This window comes from Tachyglossus aculeatus, chromosome 3 (genome assembly GCF_015852505.1).
Source record: "Tachyglossus aculeatus isolate mTacAcu1 chromosome 3, mTacAcu1.pri, whole genome shotgun sequence".
Classification (NCBI taxonomy): Eukaryota; Metazoa; Chordata; class Mammalia; order Monotremata; family Tachyglossidae; genus Tachyglossus; species Tachyglossus aculeatus.
Genome location: NC_052068.1, coordinates 42,383,658 through 42,401,889, shown reverse-complemented (window position 1 = coordinate 42,401,889; position 18,232 = coordinate 42,383,658). Strand labels below are relative to the sequence as shown.

Sequence of the window (18,232 nt, the reverse complement as noted above, 5' to 3'; positions counted from 1 at the left end):
AAGCGCTTACTATGTACAAAGCACTGTTCTAAGCGCTGGGGGTGATACAAGGTGATTAGATTGTCCCACGTGGGGCTCAGAGTCTTAATCCCATTTTACAGATGAGGTAACTGAGGCACAGAGAAGTTAAGTGGCTTGCTCAAGGTCCCACAGCTGACAAGATGATCTGGGCATCAGCGTGAAGTATAGGCTGAAGTGGGGAGAGACAGGAGGATGGGAGATCAGAGAGGAGGCTGATGCAGTAATCCAGTTGGGATAGGATGAGAGACTGAACTAGCAAGGTAGCGGTTTGGATGGAGAGGAAAGGGCGGATCTTGGCGATGTTGTGGAGGTGAGACCGGCAGGTTTTGGTGATGGATTGGATGTGAGGGGTGAACGAGAGAGCAGAGTCGAGGATGACACCAATTATGTAATGCACTGGAATAGAATATAGATTTATATGTTTCATTATCAGGTCATGTTTACCATATTGCTTTGCTAAATGCTTACAGTGATAATTGAAAACTTCAACTAATAGTATCTGAAATATGGTCTCTGAAATATTTCAGTGCTCATAAATGGAGACATCAGCAGCTAAATGTTATTTGTGATGCTTAATTTGCAGTATATATTTTTATCTGTTTGAACCATTACTTGGCTTATAAAAGTCAAATAAGAACACAACCTTAGAAATTGCTCAATTCTGTGTATTTCATGTGCTATAGCTTCTCCACAGTTTTCCTTAACTGTCTAAGGGGGATCTAAAATAATCATCATTGAAGGATTATATTCACCATTAGCTCAAGTCATCAAAGAATGCTTAATACCTGTTCTGTATGCTAAATATGGATATTTTTATGGCTGTTATTTTGGGGAGAAATTTTTGATCGGCACTACTATCAAATGATCATTATTAAGGTATTTGTTAAGTGATTGCTGTGTGCCAAAAACTGTTCCAACTTCTGGGGTAGATAAGACTAAATCAGGTGGGACTCATAGTCTAAGCAGGAGGGAGAACAGGCATTCAATCCACTTTTTGCAGATGAGGGAACTGAGGAACAGAGAAGTTAAGTGACTTGTCCAAGATCACACAGCAGGCCACGACAAAATCAGGATTAAAACCCAGCTCCTCAATCAAATGACAGGATTACTTATTTAAAGCATTTGCTTTAGCCTTAGAAGTGGTTTGACAAGTCAAAAAAAAATCCCACCTGGAATCTTCCAGGGTTCTTTTGTTACAAGTTATATTTCTGAAAAAATAATAAACCTAAATCATCAAGTCCCTATTGGTAAGTCATAGAAAAATAAACGAATGAGATCCAAGAGTCTAACAACAAGCTTTCACTTTTAAATGCAACTCTAAGAGGTCTGTAGGAAATTCTAGATGCTGTCAGTTTTAAATTTCAACTTAGTGAATGGGCTTTGATAATTAGGTCATGAACTGGATTTGGTCCTGTCATTTGTGTTATTGAAGGGAATAGTAGCATTCATGAGAATTGCTAATTTTGATAGTAATGAGATGATTATTAAGTAGGAAACCATTTGTTTATTTGGTTTGATATTTACAAATGTGTTGTGTTGAGTATTGATCTGTGCATATGTGTGTATACTTGCTTGTGTGATATTTTGAACACATATTTATAGACATTATATAATGTCAGTTGACAGTACTTTTGAAACGTTTTAAATTGCAGAGTTAGGTATTTCTTGAGACTTTACGTTTAGCCTTTCAACTTCTTTAGATGTGTCAGCAAAATCTGGACTAAGATACCAACCATTCTTAGCCATACTGGTTGAATAGAGTAAAACACAAAATCATCTTTCATCAAAGCTTTTCAATATTTGTAACAAATGTACTCCAAGTTCTTTTTAAAAATGCTCCTTGTGACCTTCTTTTTATGTTTTTATTTCTTGAACTGAAGTAAATGTTAGGTGCCAACGTGACTCATGCTAGGGCTTTAAGGAATATATTGCCAACTTGTACTTCCCAAGTGCTTAGTACAGTGCTCTGCACACAGTAAGCGCTCAATAAATATGATTGATTGATTGATTGAAAGATACATTCTTGTTGAATGTTTAAAAAGTAAAGGGTTTTTTTTCCCTTGAATTCAGAATTCAGCTTCCAAAAGTAGAAGTACAGTTTACTGAAACTCTTTTGTTTGAGAGTATTTCAATAATATGAAAAAGAAGCATTGGGAATGTTGCATTTATTGTGATGGGAAGGCTTATGTTTTTCTTGGTTCTATGTTTCCTTCTTGAAAATCTGATTATGCTTATTTCCATGTGAGAGTCAAGTTATTTTCAAATGGACCTCTGATTTTGATTTACTGTTTTTGCACTGATTTACTCTGGGCTTTTGGACAATCCCTTTTTCATAGTCATTCCCATGTTGTATAACAATAGCACATATGTTGATTGGAGAATTTGAGGACTAATACATTTCAAATATAAGGGTTATATAAATGATTAGAACTATCTACAGTGTTCTTCATTAGCATAAACCTTGGAGAAAAAATGTGTGGTAATGAATCTACTCTGCAAATTTATGTAATACATCAAATGTACAAGCTTCTTAAAGTGTGAGATATTAATTCAGCCACTACAAGGTTTTGACTAACAAATGAATAATTCCTTCTGGTTTGAACTGTTCACTTTCACATTTATAATGATTAGTAAAGATTAGTAAATGAAAGATCTAGAATTATAGGCACTTAAGATAAATTTTACTTGAAAGTTAATTTGAATAATTTATTTAATTTTATTTTGGGATAACGAAATTGACATTTACATACTGAGTGATTCAACTGAAGAAAACATGATTTTGCAGTCCAAAAAGTAGTTCCTACTTAAGATAAGGAGTAACTCTAATAAATTATACTTTTCTTTTTGTGACAGGGTAGAAATGAGGAGGGAGGGAATAAATTGGTTTTTCATTCCCAAAGAAGCAATGGGGTCCCTATGTACTATCACAGCACTTCTAGACAGAGTAAAACAGTAGCAAGCATAATGTGATGCAGCAGTGGAATATTCATTTATTGAAACATATTTTAATGCCTGCTGTGTGCAAAGCACTGTACTAAGTGCTAGCGAAACATCATAGATGATAATACTCTTGATGGGAGACTCCTAAGCAGTCAGGCAATTATGATGGGCTGCAATGTGGATAGAGGTATTCTCCTTAATCAAACACTTCTCAAAAATTGGCAAGATGCAGGCTTAAAAACACAGATAGCTCCTTTAAAAGACAAACTCAGTAACTCAGTAAAGATCTATTTGTATGTATTCACAAGGCATAGACACACTTACCCACCTGGGTATATAATTTTATAGTAACATCATCTTTTAAAACAAAGAATGTATGCACTTGTCCAGGTGTGTGTCTGTATATGTAAATGTATGCGAATAACTACATTGTAGGCCTTTTTCTTTTTTTTATACCAATGAAGATTTGATTTTTTTAGGAAAATAAATATCATGTTTTCAGTGAAAAGATATTTAAAGATCACAAAGATGAAAAATCTTTTGCTAGCCAAGAGCTGTGTGTGCACTTTTCAAAGATACACTTGTAATTAAAATAATTCATTCCAGAAACAGGGAATATTTAAATTTTATTAAAAAAAAACAGTCTGTTTGAAACACTTTTGGAATATGCCTCTTCGACAGTACAACTGACATTTCCAACTTGGAATTCCCAATTTTATTTTAATTTGACAGAACACAATGTCAATTAAGATTCTAAGATTCTATAGATGTTTCATTCCTACAGCCAATGTGAAAAGTTTTTTTATTGTTTTTTATTGTTGGATTTCTATAGAAATATGAAGCTTTGATAAAGTGGAACTCTTAAGAAAATAAAGTGGACTCCATATGAAAATTAATCTTACCACTAATATTACTGTTAATATGCTTTGGAAAATCAAAGTTGCCTTTGTTTCATTTTTAATTGGCAGCAGAATTGAAAGGTGTTTTCTTTAGCAAATATAAGCATTAGACTGAATTATTTAGTATGAATATGCAAGAAAGGAAGAAAAACAGGAAAATATTACCTCTATCAATAAAAAAGCATTCATTGAAGACTTACTATGATGATGATGATTATGGTATTAAGTGCTTACTGTGTGCAAAGCACTGTTTTAAGCACTGGGGGGATACAGGGTGATCAGGTTGTCCCGTGTGGGGCTCACAGTCTTAATCCCATTTTACAGATGAGGTAACTGAGGCACAGAGAAGTTAAGTGGCTTGCCCAAGGTCCCACAGCTGACAAGTGGCAGAGTCTGGATTCGAACCCATGACCTCTGACTCCAAATCCACGCTGCTTCTCGCTGCTTACTATGTGCTAAGCAATAGGAAAGATACAAGTATCAGATTTTGGGGGGTACAGTATACATAAAACTGTCATGGAGTTCACAACCTGTCTTATTCCCTATATTATAATTTAGGAAACTGAGGCGCCAGGGAACTTTGATTTGTACAAGGTCATGCAACAAATTTGTGACTGAGGTGGAGTGAGAACTTGTATCCTGGTTTGCAGCACTGTGCTCTTTCCAATAAACCAAGCTCACGCCCATGCCTCTGTCTATAGGGGTTGAAAGGGACCAGTCAATCAATCAATCAATCAATCAATTGTATTTATTGAGTGCTTACTGTGTGCAGAGCACTGTACTAAGCACTTGGGAAGTACAAGCTGGCAACATATAGAGACAGTCCCTACCCAACAGTGGGCTCACAGTCTAGGAGGTGGGCTCACAGTCTAGAAGACTGTGACCACTCAGTTGTATTTACTAAGCATCTATTGTGCGCAGACACTGTGCCAAGTGCTTGGGACAGTACAATATAACAATGAACAGACACATTCCTTGATCCCAGTGAGATTCCTACCTTAGGGGCCCCCTTAGTTGATGTATAGTTGTTCATGATGGACAGAACCAAAACCACAGTGGAGAACCCCAGTGAAGGAACATGGCGTAGTGGATAGAGCATGGGCCTGAGAGCCAGAAGGACCTAGTCTATTCTATTTATTTATATTGGTGCTATTGATGTTTGATTACTTGTTTTGTTTTGTTGTCTGTCTCCCCCCTTCTATAATAATAATAATAATGGCATTTGTTAAGCGCTTACTAAGTGTAAAGCGCTGTTCTAAGTGCTGGCGAGGATACAAGGTGATCAGGTTGTCCCACTTGGGGCTCCCAGTCTTAATCCCCATTTTACAGATGAGGTAACTGAGGCACAGAGAAGTTAAGTGACTTGCCCAAAGCCACACAGCTGACAATTGGCGGAGCTGGGATTTGAACCCATTTCCTCTGATTCCCAAACCCGTGCTCTTTCCATTGAGCCACGCTGCTTCTCTGTGAGCCCGTTGTTGAGTAAGGATTGTCTTTATTTGTTGCCTATTTGTACTTTCCAAGCACTTAGTACAGTGCTCTGCACACAGTAAACACTCAATAAATACAATTGAATGAATGAATAACCTGGGTTCTAATCCTGGATCAAACATACATGTCTGCTGTGTGACCTTGGTCAAGTCACTTAACTTCTCTGCACCTCGGTCACCTCATCTGTGAAAAATGGGGATTAAAAGTATGAGCCACAGGGACTGTGTCCAACCCAATTAACTTGTATCTACCCCAGCGCTTAGAAGAGTGCTTGGCACATTGTAAGTGCTTAATAAGTACCATCATCATCATCATCATTATCATTAGGATGTCTCTACATTAGCTCTCTGCTACAGAAGGTGATTAACTCTCACCTGTCTACATGTTTTGTTGTCTGTCTCTCGCTTCTAGACTGTGAGCCCATTGGGTAGGGACTGTCTCTATATGTTGCCGACTTGTACTTCCCAAGCACTTAGTACAGTGCTCTGCACACAGTAAGCGCTCAATAAATACGATTGAATGAATGAATGACATCACTTGAGGAGCTCATTTGGTCCAGCTCCTCAATATATGGTACCCTCCGGCCACTGAAGCTCCTGCTGGTTAAATGTAAAGCTGAAGGCCAAGCCCATTTCAGTTATGAACCCAGTAGAGTCAGTGTGGGGCTGGTCTCCAGCTTGCTATGAAACCAGGAATTCTCCTCATGCTCAGGGGAGCCTGCAGGCCTCAAAGTCACCAATTTCCCTTAACTCATGCCACTGTAATTTTGCTGTCTCTGTGGAATGGAACTTCAGGTAACCCTGAATGTCTCTTTTCCATGCCAGACCAACCTGGCATCATGCCCCAAAGCTCCATCATGGCAGGAAGCAAGGTTGGCAGCAATGTCTGGCTCCAGAGTAGGTGTCTGTGTATGTTTTCCATGTGCCCAGGCTTCTGGAGAACACTCCCGTAAACACACATTCCCCATTGCTTCCTTCCCAACTTCATGCACGAAAATGGAGGATTTTACTTTTTCATTTAGTTCCTCGGCCCTAATGGGTAACCAAATGCTATTCAACCCAAAGCCTGAATATTCTCCAATTCATTTACGGGGATTCATTCTGTCTTTCAAATCACTTCCATTCATCTCTGCTGATATCATGAAATGATCTTAGGGTTCGGTGATTGCAAATTGTTATGAATGAAAGAAATTAAAAACTTTAAAATAGAGGACCAGTATGTAGCGTATCTTCCAGTAATGGAAGACATGAATTTTCAGTCCTGTATTCAATGTTCAGTAGTGCCTTCAAGTAATGAATGCTTGGAGGAACAAGGAGGTAGTTCCCATCTTTAGTGACATATTATCTAACATTCTTAACATCTCCCTGTAGTTAAGGCAACATGTGCTTACTAGACTATGTAGTTTAATTCTTCCTGTATTCTTTAATGTCTCTCATATTTTATTTTGGATGCCTCATCTATTTATTTTTCAAATTCCTTCCTAAACCTATTGCTTCATCTACCTATAATTTTTTTTGCATCTGAATATCTCCCTGTCACCCGTCATCCGGGAACAGGTTCATTCAGTAATCAGTGAGGCGGGAGAGAGAGAGAGAGAGAGGCCTGGGATGGAAAGCCTGAGTTGTATATAAAATTTATTACGCAAGGCGAATTGAATTATTTAGTTGTTTAGGCACAATGGATTGAGTTTCCCTATCAGGAGGAATGTAATCAATTAGCAATATTCTAGCTTCCCTAACAGGAGGAACACAATCATACGTTAATGGCGTGTGGGTGAGGTGGCTAGCTCTCACCCATGTGCACTTCCCACTCGGGAAGAATCCACTTACTTTCCCACATGGGAGGAATTCATTCCATTCCCCGCGCACGTGGTGGGTGGCTAGCTCGCACCATGTTCTCTCCCTACATGGAAGGAATCCACTCATGATTCCCATCAGCAGCGGGGCACCTGGGTCCCACCCACGAGACACTCACCCATCCCGCGGCCCTTGCCTCAGTGTGTTGGTTCTGGGAGAATTAGCGTGGCTCACTGGAAAGAGCACAGGCTTTGGAGTCAGAGGTCACTGGTTCAAATCCCGGCTCTGCCAATTGTCAGCTGTGTGACTTTGGACAAGTCACTTAACTTCTTTGTGCCTCAGTTACCTCATCTGTAAAATGGGGATGAAGACTTTGAGCCCCCTGTGGGACAAGCTGATCACCTTGTAACCTCCCCAGTGCTTAGAACAGTGCTTTGCACATAATAAGTACTTAATAAATGCCATCATCATTATTATTATTATTATTAGAGTGGGCATCTGGCCTTCTGGGCAGAGAAAGACACGTGGGCCGCTGCTGCTGCAGCTCCACCTGCTGCTGCGTGTCTCGGTGTTCTGACCCCAAAGGTCAGAGGGGACAAGTATTTATTGTCTGTGCCCCTAGGCCATTCCAGTTTCCGGCCTCAGTCTATCCAATCTCTGCCCTCCCCCCTCCTTCATACTTAATTTGATTGGCACGGGGGTGAGGGACACCTTCTGTATTCCCAGCTTGGGCTGTTAATCTAGCAGTTTTGATTGTGGGGGCGGTATCCCACCCTCACTTCCGAGTTCCACCTGCTGGCTCAGGTGGTCACGAGATAGTATTTGACCTTGAGATGGCCGGTACCCCAGGGTCACCTCGGGACACTCCGTCACTAGATCATAAACTCTCTGAAGACAAGGATTATGCCTACTAGCTCTATTGAATTCTCCTACATAATTAGTACAGCACTCTGAACTGAATAAGCACTGAATACTATTGACTGATTGACAGACCATTGTCATTTTTTCAATCTGCAATGTTCTGGGACAAACAATTTCATGTCCACCTACTGTAAAAACTGTTACCTGTTGTTTGTTTGAAACATACTACTTTCCATTATTAGTGTTGTCCTTTAAACCTGGAATGATGTGGTTTGTTGATGCACCGTGGCCTAGTGGGAAGAGCCTCTCTCCCCCTTGTCCCCCTCTCCATCCCCCCATCTTACCTCCTTCCCTTCCCCACAGCACCTGTATATATGTATATATGTTTGTACATATTTATTACTCTATTTATTTATTTCACTTGTACATATCTATTCTATTTATTTTATTTTGTTAGTATGTTTGGTTTTGTTCTCTGTCTCCCCCTTTTAGACTGTGAGCCCACTGTTGGGTAGGAACTGTCTCTATATGTTGCCAACTTGTAGTTCCGAAGCGCTTAGTACAGTGCTCTGCACACAGTAAGCGCTCAATAAATACAATTGATTGATTGATTGATTGACTGGGAGTCAGAGGACCTGGATTCTCATCCCGACTCCACCACTTATCTGCTGTGTGACTTTGGGCAAGTCATTTAACTTCTCTGCACCTCAATTATTCTCAGTTATCTCAGCGGTAAAATGGGGATTAAAACTTTGAGCCCCACATGGGACATGGATTGTAACCAACCTGATTACATTGTATCAGAATTTAGTACAGTGCCTGGCACAAAGTGCTTAACAAGTGTTTTTAAGAATGTATTGTTTGCTCCATTCTCATCCTTTAAGAACTTGTACACTTAGAGTTCCCCTCTCAGGGTCACACCTGGAGAGTTTCCAGTACTCTATCAGTCTCGGCTACGGGAGGGAGAGTCAAGCAGAGGCATAACCATTCCATTTCTAGTTTGGCCAGTGCCTATCAAGTGGAAGGAAATCTGCAACAAGTCAAAGCTCTCCCATACTGGGCAGCAGTGACAAGGGAGAGAGTCGAGGGTGGAGACTCAAGTTAACTATGTGGAAGAAGGTAATGGTAAACCACTTCCATATTTTTACCAAGAAAACTCTATTGTTACACTACCAGAACGATTTTAGGTGGAGAACGGGGCGTTCTGGGAGAGATGTGTCCATGGTGTCGCTCTGGGTTGGAAACGACTTCATGGCATAAGACAAGAGATGTACAGTATATCATTTATATCTTATTTTGTGTGGAAGCTTCACTTTCACTATCTAATGTAGATGTCATCTTCTTTTCCAGCTCTGTAGTCCTTCCTAAAATAAGGATGCCAGAATTGGATGTCACATTTTAGTGGCCAAATGGTTCATGGTTTCCTGTGATTGGAGAATTAGGGTATTTATTTTATTTCTAATGCTCTTTCTAATGGTGTCAGCTTTTTACCTTTTGATTCCCTTCTCCCTACTTTATACTGACCCTTCAGAGAACTTCAGCAGATAAGTGAAGCACAATTTCACTCTTCAAAAACCATGAGACCCTTTTACCCCAAAGGATGTGTTCATATAAGCACTTGCTGATCCCAAATTTAATTATCAGTTTATCAAATATCAGTTTGACAGTTACTGTAGTAAGACTCAAAAGATAGTGATTTAAAGTTAACTGTAAACCTTTTGTAGATAAAACAAACAGGGATGTTGATGGGAAGATAAAATGAAGTAATCGATGTAAAAGTGCTTTGGGAAAATGCAAATCACTACATTCACACACGAAGTTTTTTTTTTTTTTGGGTGACAAGCCTCTGAATGAGAGAACATATTTAATAGTGGGCAAAATAGACTTATCAACTGTCTCCCAGTTTTCCTGAGAACTAGTTCCTTCAGAACAAAGTGGTTGCCCTTCAGTCTCATTAATTTGCTTTCATTTGATTAATTGGAACAGAAACATTCTGGGTGCTTACTACAGTTTGCTGTGATTGAATGAATGAATGCTACATCTCCATGTGCCACAGAAAAAACAAATGGTGTTTAGGAATTCACTATGTCTTGCCATTAAATGACCAAGCTAAACAATGTACCTTCAGTATGTCCTTTATTCTTGAATACATCATCAGGTGAGCCACTGATTCCTCCTTAGTTGGTTTCCTTCTTATGGTACATTTGAACACATTTTATTATTGTTTAACAATCCCTTGCAAGATACCCTTCCTATATCTTTTTGTTATGCCTAATGTCCTATTTGAACCCATTTGGCTAAATGTTATTGCCCTTCCTATTTCTCTCATTCTACTGAACTTGTCTTTTGGTAAAGATTGGCATTTGTCCTTACATGAACTCTCTCTTCCAATTATCCTGAAGATTTAGCTTTGGTTGATTGAGTGTGTGTGTGTGTGTGTGTGTGTTTTGTGTATGGCTGTGTAAGTAGGTATGTGCTGTGTGTCTGCATTTTCTATGGCACACACTTTCCCTGAGTTCTGCTCTTGTGTTTCTACAGTCTACTTAGTCAATCAACCAGCAATATTCACTATTTACCATGTGCAGAGTACTGTAGTGAGTACTTACTGTGTGCAGATCACAGTACTAAGCATTATAAGAGTACAAAACAATAGAATTGGCACCTACGATCTCTGCCATCAAGTGTTGGGTAGATATTTGTTGCCTCAACTGCTTCCTTCTGCTTTTTCCTGTTAATCTTTCACTACATCATGGTGATCCCTAAGGATTAAATGAGATCATATGAAAGAGATTTGGAAAAATTAAAATGGTACACATGAAAAAAAGCAAGGTACTGTGTCTCTTAGTATTATATGTTCCAAGTAACTAATGCAGGGTTCTCTGCATTCATTAAATTTGATGATGGTTTTGATGATGATGATAAACTCAGTTCTACCAGTTCTATTTTCTCATAGTCTATAATAGTCACACATAATAGATTGCCAGGCAGTTATGGAAAGAATACACTCAAATTTGGTTAATTTGTAAATGACAGATCCTTACAGGATTATTGAGCCTTGAGTTACAGTGCAATTGAACTAAAGAATGGTGAAAGAATGTCAGGGTAGGGTTAAATAACATAAGGCAGTAATCAATATCTGGTTGATTGGGAAGTAGAGTGCCTTTGGTAACCGGCAATATGGCTAAGATACTGAGAACAGTCTTAAGAGAAAATAGAATAGGCAGTATCCTTCTTCCTGCGGACGATAGATCCTTTGGTTCCTAGGTTAAAGATGATAACTGAATTGTTAGTTTTATTTTTTTTAACTAGTTAACCAGAAATCATCAATAGTTCTCTATTTTTCAATTTCCAATAGAACTATAAACTATAAACTATTTTTAAGAACATAAATTTAATACTACATCAGGAAGGTTTTTTTTGTTTTAATAACTTTTTTGACCCAATTAATTAATTCTTGATATGAGCTCATAAATAATATATGCTTTTGCCATATTTATTAATTCTTAAATATAAGAACCACTACTCCAAAATGAGGCAGCCTCCCAAAGGCCCACAAAATATTTGTGATCATTAGGCAGAGGTTAGAAAGCCTTTCTTCTAGATTGTAAGCCTGGTCTGGACAAGGATTGTCTCTCTTTATTGCTGAATTGTACTTTCCAAGTGCTTAGTACAGTGCTTTGCACACAGTAAGTGCTCAATAAATATAATTGCATAAATGAATGAATGAAAGAATAAAGGTATTGTTTTGTTTCTCTATATAGGTATGCGTAGCCTGCAGTTGTAACACTGTGGACAGTTCTTGTTGATGTGGATTAAGCAAAGAGCAGATGAAAATATACGAAAAGACAACCAAGTGTGGATTAGTCTCATTAAAACTGTACCATTCATTAATGATTTCTTTCATGGGAAAAGGAGCCCAGTGGTTTTTAATGGTATGCTTCTTGTTCAATGTCTTAGTGTATGGCATAAATTAATAACATTTATTGGGCACTTATGTTGTCCAGAGCAAGAGTAAGCATACTCTTTGAGAGAGTAATAAATAGTAAGTAATAAATAATGATGGTACATGATGATTGATATATGCTAAATACAGTGCTTGACACTATACTAAGCATTGGGATAGATAAGAGATAATCAGGCTGGATACAGTCCCTGACTCATATGGGGCTTTTAGTCTAAATAGGAAGGAGTAGGATTTAATCCCCATTTTACAGATGAATACAACAGTAAATATGATCCCTGGTAGTGGGAAGAGCTAGAAGATGCTGGGCTCTGAAAAAAGATTAATTAGACAATGAGGTCGAGTTTTGGTGGCTGTGCTCAACAAAGTGACAATCCTATCTAGACCCTTCTATAAGAGAGGCAACAGAGGTGTCTGTTGCTAAGGAAGGCATATAGAGACAAACACTCTTATTTAAGGCTGAAGTCTCTCAGTGTATTTTGTGGGCCCATGGGGGATAAATGAAAGCATATGAACTACTCAGCATAATCTGTGAACAGTGGAAAAATAAAGTCTGTGATCTGTAGATCATCTTCTGGGGTGCATTTCTGGATCACAGTTACTTTAATCTGACCTTAGTTATTGCATTTTAGTTTCTTAATCATGGGGATAATGAGGGGGACTTTAGCATGAGATATCCAGTGTTCTCTAAATGGTTAAATAATGCTCTTAAATATAGAACTTAAATTGGATGCTTGCCTTTAATGCATATAATGAAGAGATCCCACAAAATAGACATCAGAAGTATGTATTTGTTAAGAATAAAGCTTCAGGGTATTCAAAATAAATATCCTTTACCATTTTTCTCACTCAGTTAATGAACATTATAGCTTTTGCTACCTTATTTATATTCACTCATCTGCCTTATATTTTGTCTATGGTATTTGTTTACTTACTATGTGTCAAGCACTGTTCTAAGTGCTGGGGTAGATTCTAGATAAGACAAAGTCCCTGCCCAACATGGGACTCATAGTCTAAAAGGCAGGAAGAACAGGTATTTCACCCCCATTTTACAATTGATGAACCTGAGCTACAGAGATATTGTGACTTGTTTCATGATGATAAAGCAGACAAATGGTGGAGCTTGGATTAGAATCCAGGTCTTCTGACTCCGTATCCAGGTCTTCTGAGGCCGTATTTCGTACCTCCATATTTTATATATGTTTCCAATGCTAGGCATCAGAAAACTGCATCAGACTAAAAGCAGGAGCGTTTAACTCTTTTTTCTCTTGTCTTTTCTTTCCCCTAAGACACCCATATTGAATGCTAATGAGTTAATAATTGGTCTTATTCACACATCCACCCCTACTACATTCTTCACAACTCAGTTGTTCTAGGTATTTAAACATCTTCACTTAGCTTAACAAATTTTAGAATAGAAAGAGAAGTCTTCTCTGCAAGTGGCTTTGACAGTGTCTCCTTTAAAAATTTCAAGCACACCAGGAGAAAGAATATCTCCTCCATTCTTACTAAGATCAGTTGTGGGGAATTTTAAACTTTAGTGAAAAGAAATATAACTTTCCAACGAATAGCTGGAGAAAACAAATGACCATTACTTAATATTTTCTCATATTTTCTATATAAAAAGGAGTAAAGACTATGGATGTGTTTTCATTTAATGACCTCAAACCACTCATCCCAAGACTTCAAATTTACTTCTGTTTCAGGGTTTTGGTTTTTTCCCCTTCGCAATCTCCAGGATGCTAGAAAGTTCAGGACTTTTCATTTGTGTATTAGAATATAACTTTAATAGAAAATAACCTTGTTATATAATTGTATAACTTTAACTTCCTGATTTAGATTTTTATAAATGGTATTGTTACTCTTCTTATTGTTATTATTATTTTAATTTAATGTTCACTGTGCTAAACCCTAGAAGTGAAAAGATAAACTGATTTGTCAAATCTTCTCGCTCCTTAAGCTCGAAGGATTTTGTGCCCTTTTTTCACATTTATTCACTTGACAGAAAGTACTGTGATTTCTATAATTTTGGTAGATGGTAATAACATGGAAAATGTATATAGTGAAGTAAAATGGACTTCTGAAAATAGCATCAGAAATTTTTCCTAGGTGGTATTCAGTTTTTTTTTGTGACTAAAATTATCTCTGTGTGAAGGTCATGTTACATTACGGTCGATAAGGACCATCTCAAATTAACTGTGTTTAATTGTGTTTACTAGCCTAGTAAAAAGATAAAATGTGGAGAGAGGGAGAGAGACCTAGATTAATATGCCCTCTCACCTATAATGAATGCTCAGGAAAGAAGTGAGCTCAGTTTGAAGCCACACTAGTTTCTTCACTGACATGATGAAGTTTAACACAGTTATGAAAAACTGCTGGCTTTTCCACGGCTCCCACGTGCTTCCATCCCAAAGCACAAATTTTAACCATCTTCACTTTTGAATCAGGAATCATCAGGCAGGGTAAATAATTCTTGGTTAAGGCATATTTTAACCTGCAACCTCAGGCTACACTATGCTTATTGGGGAAATGAATATCTGAAAAGCAGTATCATTTTATTTAAGGTAAAAGTCAGCTGAGTGGTGAGGAGAGAGACGGGGAGAAACCCACAATTCTCATCTTTTGAAAGCCCCTCCATTTTTAAAAAGTCACTGAATTATTATCCATAATTAATATTTGTCCCATCAATTCTAAAAGTAAAATGACAGGTAACTTATCAAAATAATCAACCATTCAGAGATAGAATTCTTAGTACCTTCTCCTACTTTTGGTAGACCTTAGAGGCTAAAATTATAGCTTGGCATAGAATTTAGCATTTTATCTAATGGCATGAGGCATAGAGAAGCAGCATGGCTCAGTGGAAAGAACATGGGCTTGGTAGTCAGAGGTCATGGGTTCTAACGCCTCTCTGCCACATAGGGCTGTGTGACTTTGGACAAGTCACTTAACTTCTCTGTGCCTCAGTTACCTCAACTATAAAATGGGGATTAAGATTGTGAGCCCCACGTGGGACAACCTGATCACCTTGTATTCCCCCAGTGCTTATAAAAGTGCTTTGCACGTAGTAAGCGCTTAACAAATACCATCATCATTATTATTATTACTTCAGTTCCCCATCTGTGAAACAATAGGTGTGGCATATGGTTTTTGTTAGGTAAGGCTTTAGCATCTCAAAGAAAGCAGGCCATAGTAATCATAGTTTCCTCAACAGTAGAGAGATGGCAGAAACAAAATCAAGATGAAAATTCCGTGGGTGTAGATGGGTAAAAAAATACTTAATTTTTCTGAAATCAGGCAATGTGACAAAATTCTAGTATTTCTTCGCTGGCTTTTTAAAGATCACCCTAGGGAAAAAGCTGAAAGGATAAACACTCTATATAATTTTTATTCAGCCAATTTACAAATACATTGTTTTAATGCAGCATGTCAACATAAAACAATTTCCCTGTCTCATTAAAATTGGTTTCCTAAGGGAAAAAAAATACAAATTATTTAGACAGTCTAAAGAAAGTGACCCTCTCAGTTGGAACAAACTTGGCAATAAATAACTTGATTAAAAGTGAATGCTGCACCAAATCCTGGGTTCAAAGGCACTAATGTAGCTTAAACATTTAAGCACTTATTGTGGTGCCAATAGACACGGGGGATATACATGATCATTATATATTCAATTATTTCTTTTTTTAAAGGTGTAAATGGTTCTCTTCCATTTTTAAGGTATGTTTGCCTTACAGCTACTCTTTTGGTTACCCTGCTTCATTCATTCTTCTCGTGGGTTGTGTTCAGCGGAGCTTAGTTGTGATTGATGTTGTCTCTGTGGTTTCCCCAGGATCGACCAGTAATTAAATGTTTGCCTTATAGCCTCAGCAGCCTGTAAGGAAGTCAGAGGTCAGGCAACAGAGCCAGATTTCCGACTCCCTGGGTTATTAGGAATGCTGGGAGGGGACTGGTTTCTTGGCCAGTAGGAAGTAAGTGCTCATTTAATAAATTGATTGATTGATTGAATGATTGAGGAAAGCACCAATCCCCTGTTGGGGGAGGGAGAGCCAAGCTCTCCTGAGAGCGGAACAAAGGAAGTGAAGGAGTTGAAACTAACTGTTGGATGTGAAGGTTTGTCTTACAGCTGCCCTAAGACCCAACTAGATATGATCTTCATGTGGGAATTTATTTCCCTAGACTATATCTGAAGTGGAAAGGAAGCTGCAGAGGCTTAATTTTGTCATTATTGTAATTTGGGAGTGAGTTTAGACTAAAATTATTTCCCAAGTTTTCCCCAAGCAAAACTCTGAGGGGGCGCATGGCCTAGCTGCATGACTTATTAATCAGATCCTCAGCTTGTCGCTGACTGCCTCAAACCTCAGTGGCTGTAAATATAACTTGGCAGGCTTTATCCTTAGTATTCTCTGTTGCAATCTTTCCCATTTGCATGACTTATTAAATACCAGTTTTCATCTTGTCTGTTTGGGAGTTTAATTCAGTCATGGTCACTGGGGCCTTTACAGAGCTTTGTAAAAATCATTATTACTGTTATTAATAATAATCATTATTATTCTGGGTGAAGTTCCTAATTTCAGATATTCCTGTATATGCAAGATGGCTAATTTTGCTCCTCCTTTATAAGTATTCAGCAAAGTGGCCCCAATTTTATTTCAACAAGAAATCATTGACACTGAACGCATTGTTGCTTTGAGTCCAAGTCATGTCACATGGGAGCCAACACCTTTTTCTCATTTATGTGTTCTGCTGTTGGTCCAGTGGAAAGAGCACCACTCTGGAACTCAGGAGACCTGATTTCCAGTTTTGTTTTTTTCCACTCATAGTAGAGATGTCTGATGGAATAACCACATAGGGTGTTAGGTGAGGTGGACCACCAGCTCAGCAAGAAATCAGGAAACAAAAACTGGTATAAATGGTGTACATGGATAGTTATGAACACGGTGGCTACTGAGGCAATCATGGTACTATAAACAAAGTATCAGGACTCTGCTGCAACTACTTCTCCCCGGGGCTCTAACTGTGGTCCTGAATAAAAAGCAGTCTTCATGAGCACTTTGCAATCAATCAGTGATATTTGTTGAGCACTTTTGGTGTGCAGAGCACTCTACAGAGTGCTAGGGAGAGGACAATGCAACAAAATTGGTAGGCATTCATTCATTCAATCATATTTTTTGAGCACTTACTTTGTGCAGAGCACTGTACTAAGCTCTTGGGAAGTACAAGTCGGCAACATATAGAGACGGTCCCTACCCAACAACGGGCTCACAGTCTAGAAATGTTCCCTGCAGAAAATGAATTTACGGTCTAGAGGGGGTGACAGACATTAACATAAATGAGTAATTTGCAACTATGCTCAGATGTCCTGTGGGGCTAAGGGTGGGGTGAAAGCCAAGTGTCCAAATGATACAGATCCAAGTGCATTGATGACGCAGAAGGACACATTGTGCGGTACCCATATCTGCTGACTAGCTTATTACACTCGGGGTCCCAGCAGGATGTGACTGTCGCAGATGAGATAGCCAGAGGTAAGCACTGTGCAAATCACCATCACTATTATTATTTTGTATGTCCTCTATCCTGAAGTCTCCGGGACTGACATTCATCTGATGCTCCCAATGGGAAACTTCTTTATTCATGATTAATTTTATCTTTTGCTATTAATTATGTCTCAAAACTGGTGCTTTTTAAATTTGGTTAATGAGTCTACTAGGCAAGGGCTGTTCTTATATCACTGTCTTTAATATGTTGAGAAGCACTGTGGCCTAGGGGATAGAGTACAGGCTTGGGAGTCAGAGGGACCTAATCCCAATCCCAGCTACACCACTTGTCTGCTATGTGATCTTGGACAAGTCACTTCACTTCTCTGTGCCTCAGTTACCTCATCTGTACAATAGAGATTAATACCATGAACTCCATGAAGCCCATGGACTGCATCCACCTGATTAGCTGATTAGCTTATATTTACTTCAGCACTTAGTACAGTACCTACTGCCAGAGTAAGTGCTTAACAAATACCATTTAAAAAAATATGTTGGGCATTCACTAATGACTTCTAGACTGTGAGCCCACTGTTGGGTAGGGACTGTCTCTATATGTTGCCAGCTTGTACTTCCCATGCACTTAGTACAGTGCTCTGCACACAGTAAGCGCTCAATAAATACGATTGATTGATTGATTGATTGACTTCTAGGAAACAGCTGTACTATCTCTAGAGACGGGCCATATGAGCCGGGAGCTTTCTGATTTTCACTGCCTGTGCTAACTTC

General features: G+C 38.6%; 1 protein-coding gene and 1 non-coding gene across 2 annotated transcripts in view; both read left to right on the top strand.

Moving 5' to 3' along the window:
* The window catches only part of PCDH15 (protocadherin related 15), a 702,056-nt gene that overhangs the window by 24,029 nt on the left and 659,795 nt on the right, over positions 1-18,232 (top strand). The gene's annotated exons all lie outside the window — the stretch shown is intronic.
* LOC119926240 lies at positions 8,912-9,049 on the top strand. The gene has a single exon (XR_005450130.1). It is a non-coding gene; the product is annotated as a small nucleolar RNA SNORA7 (small nucleolar RNA).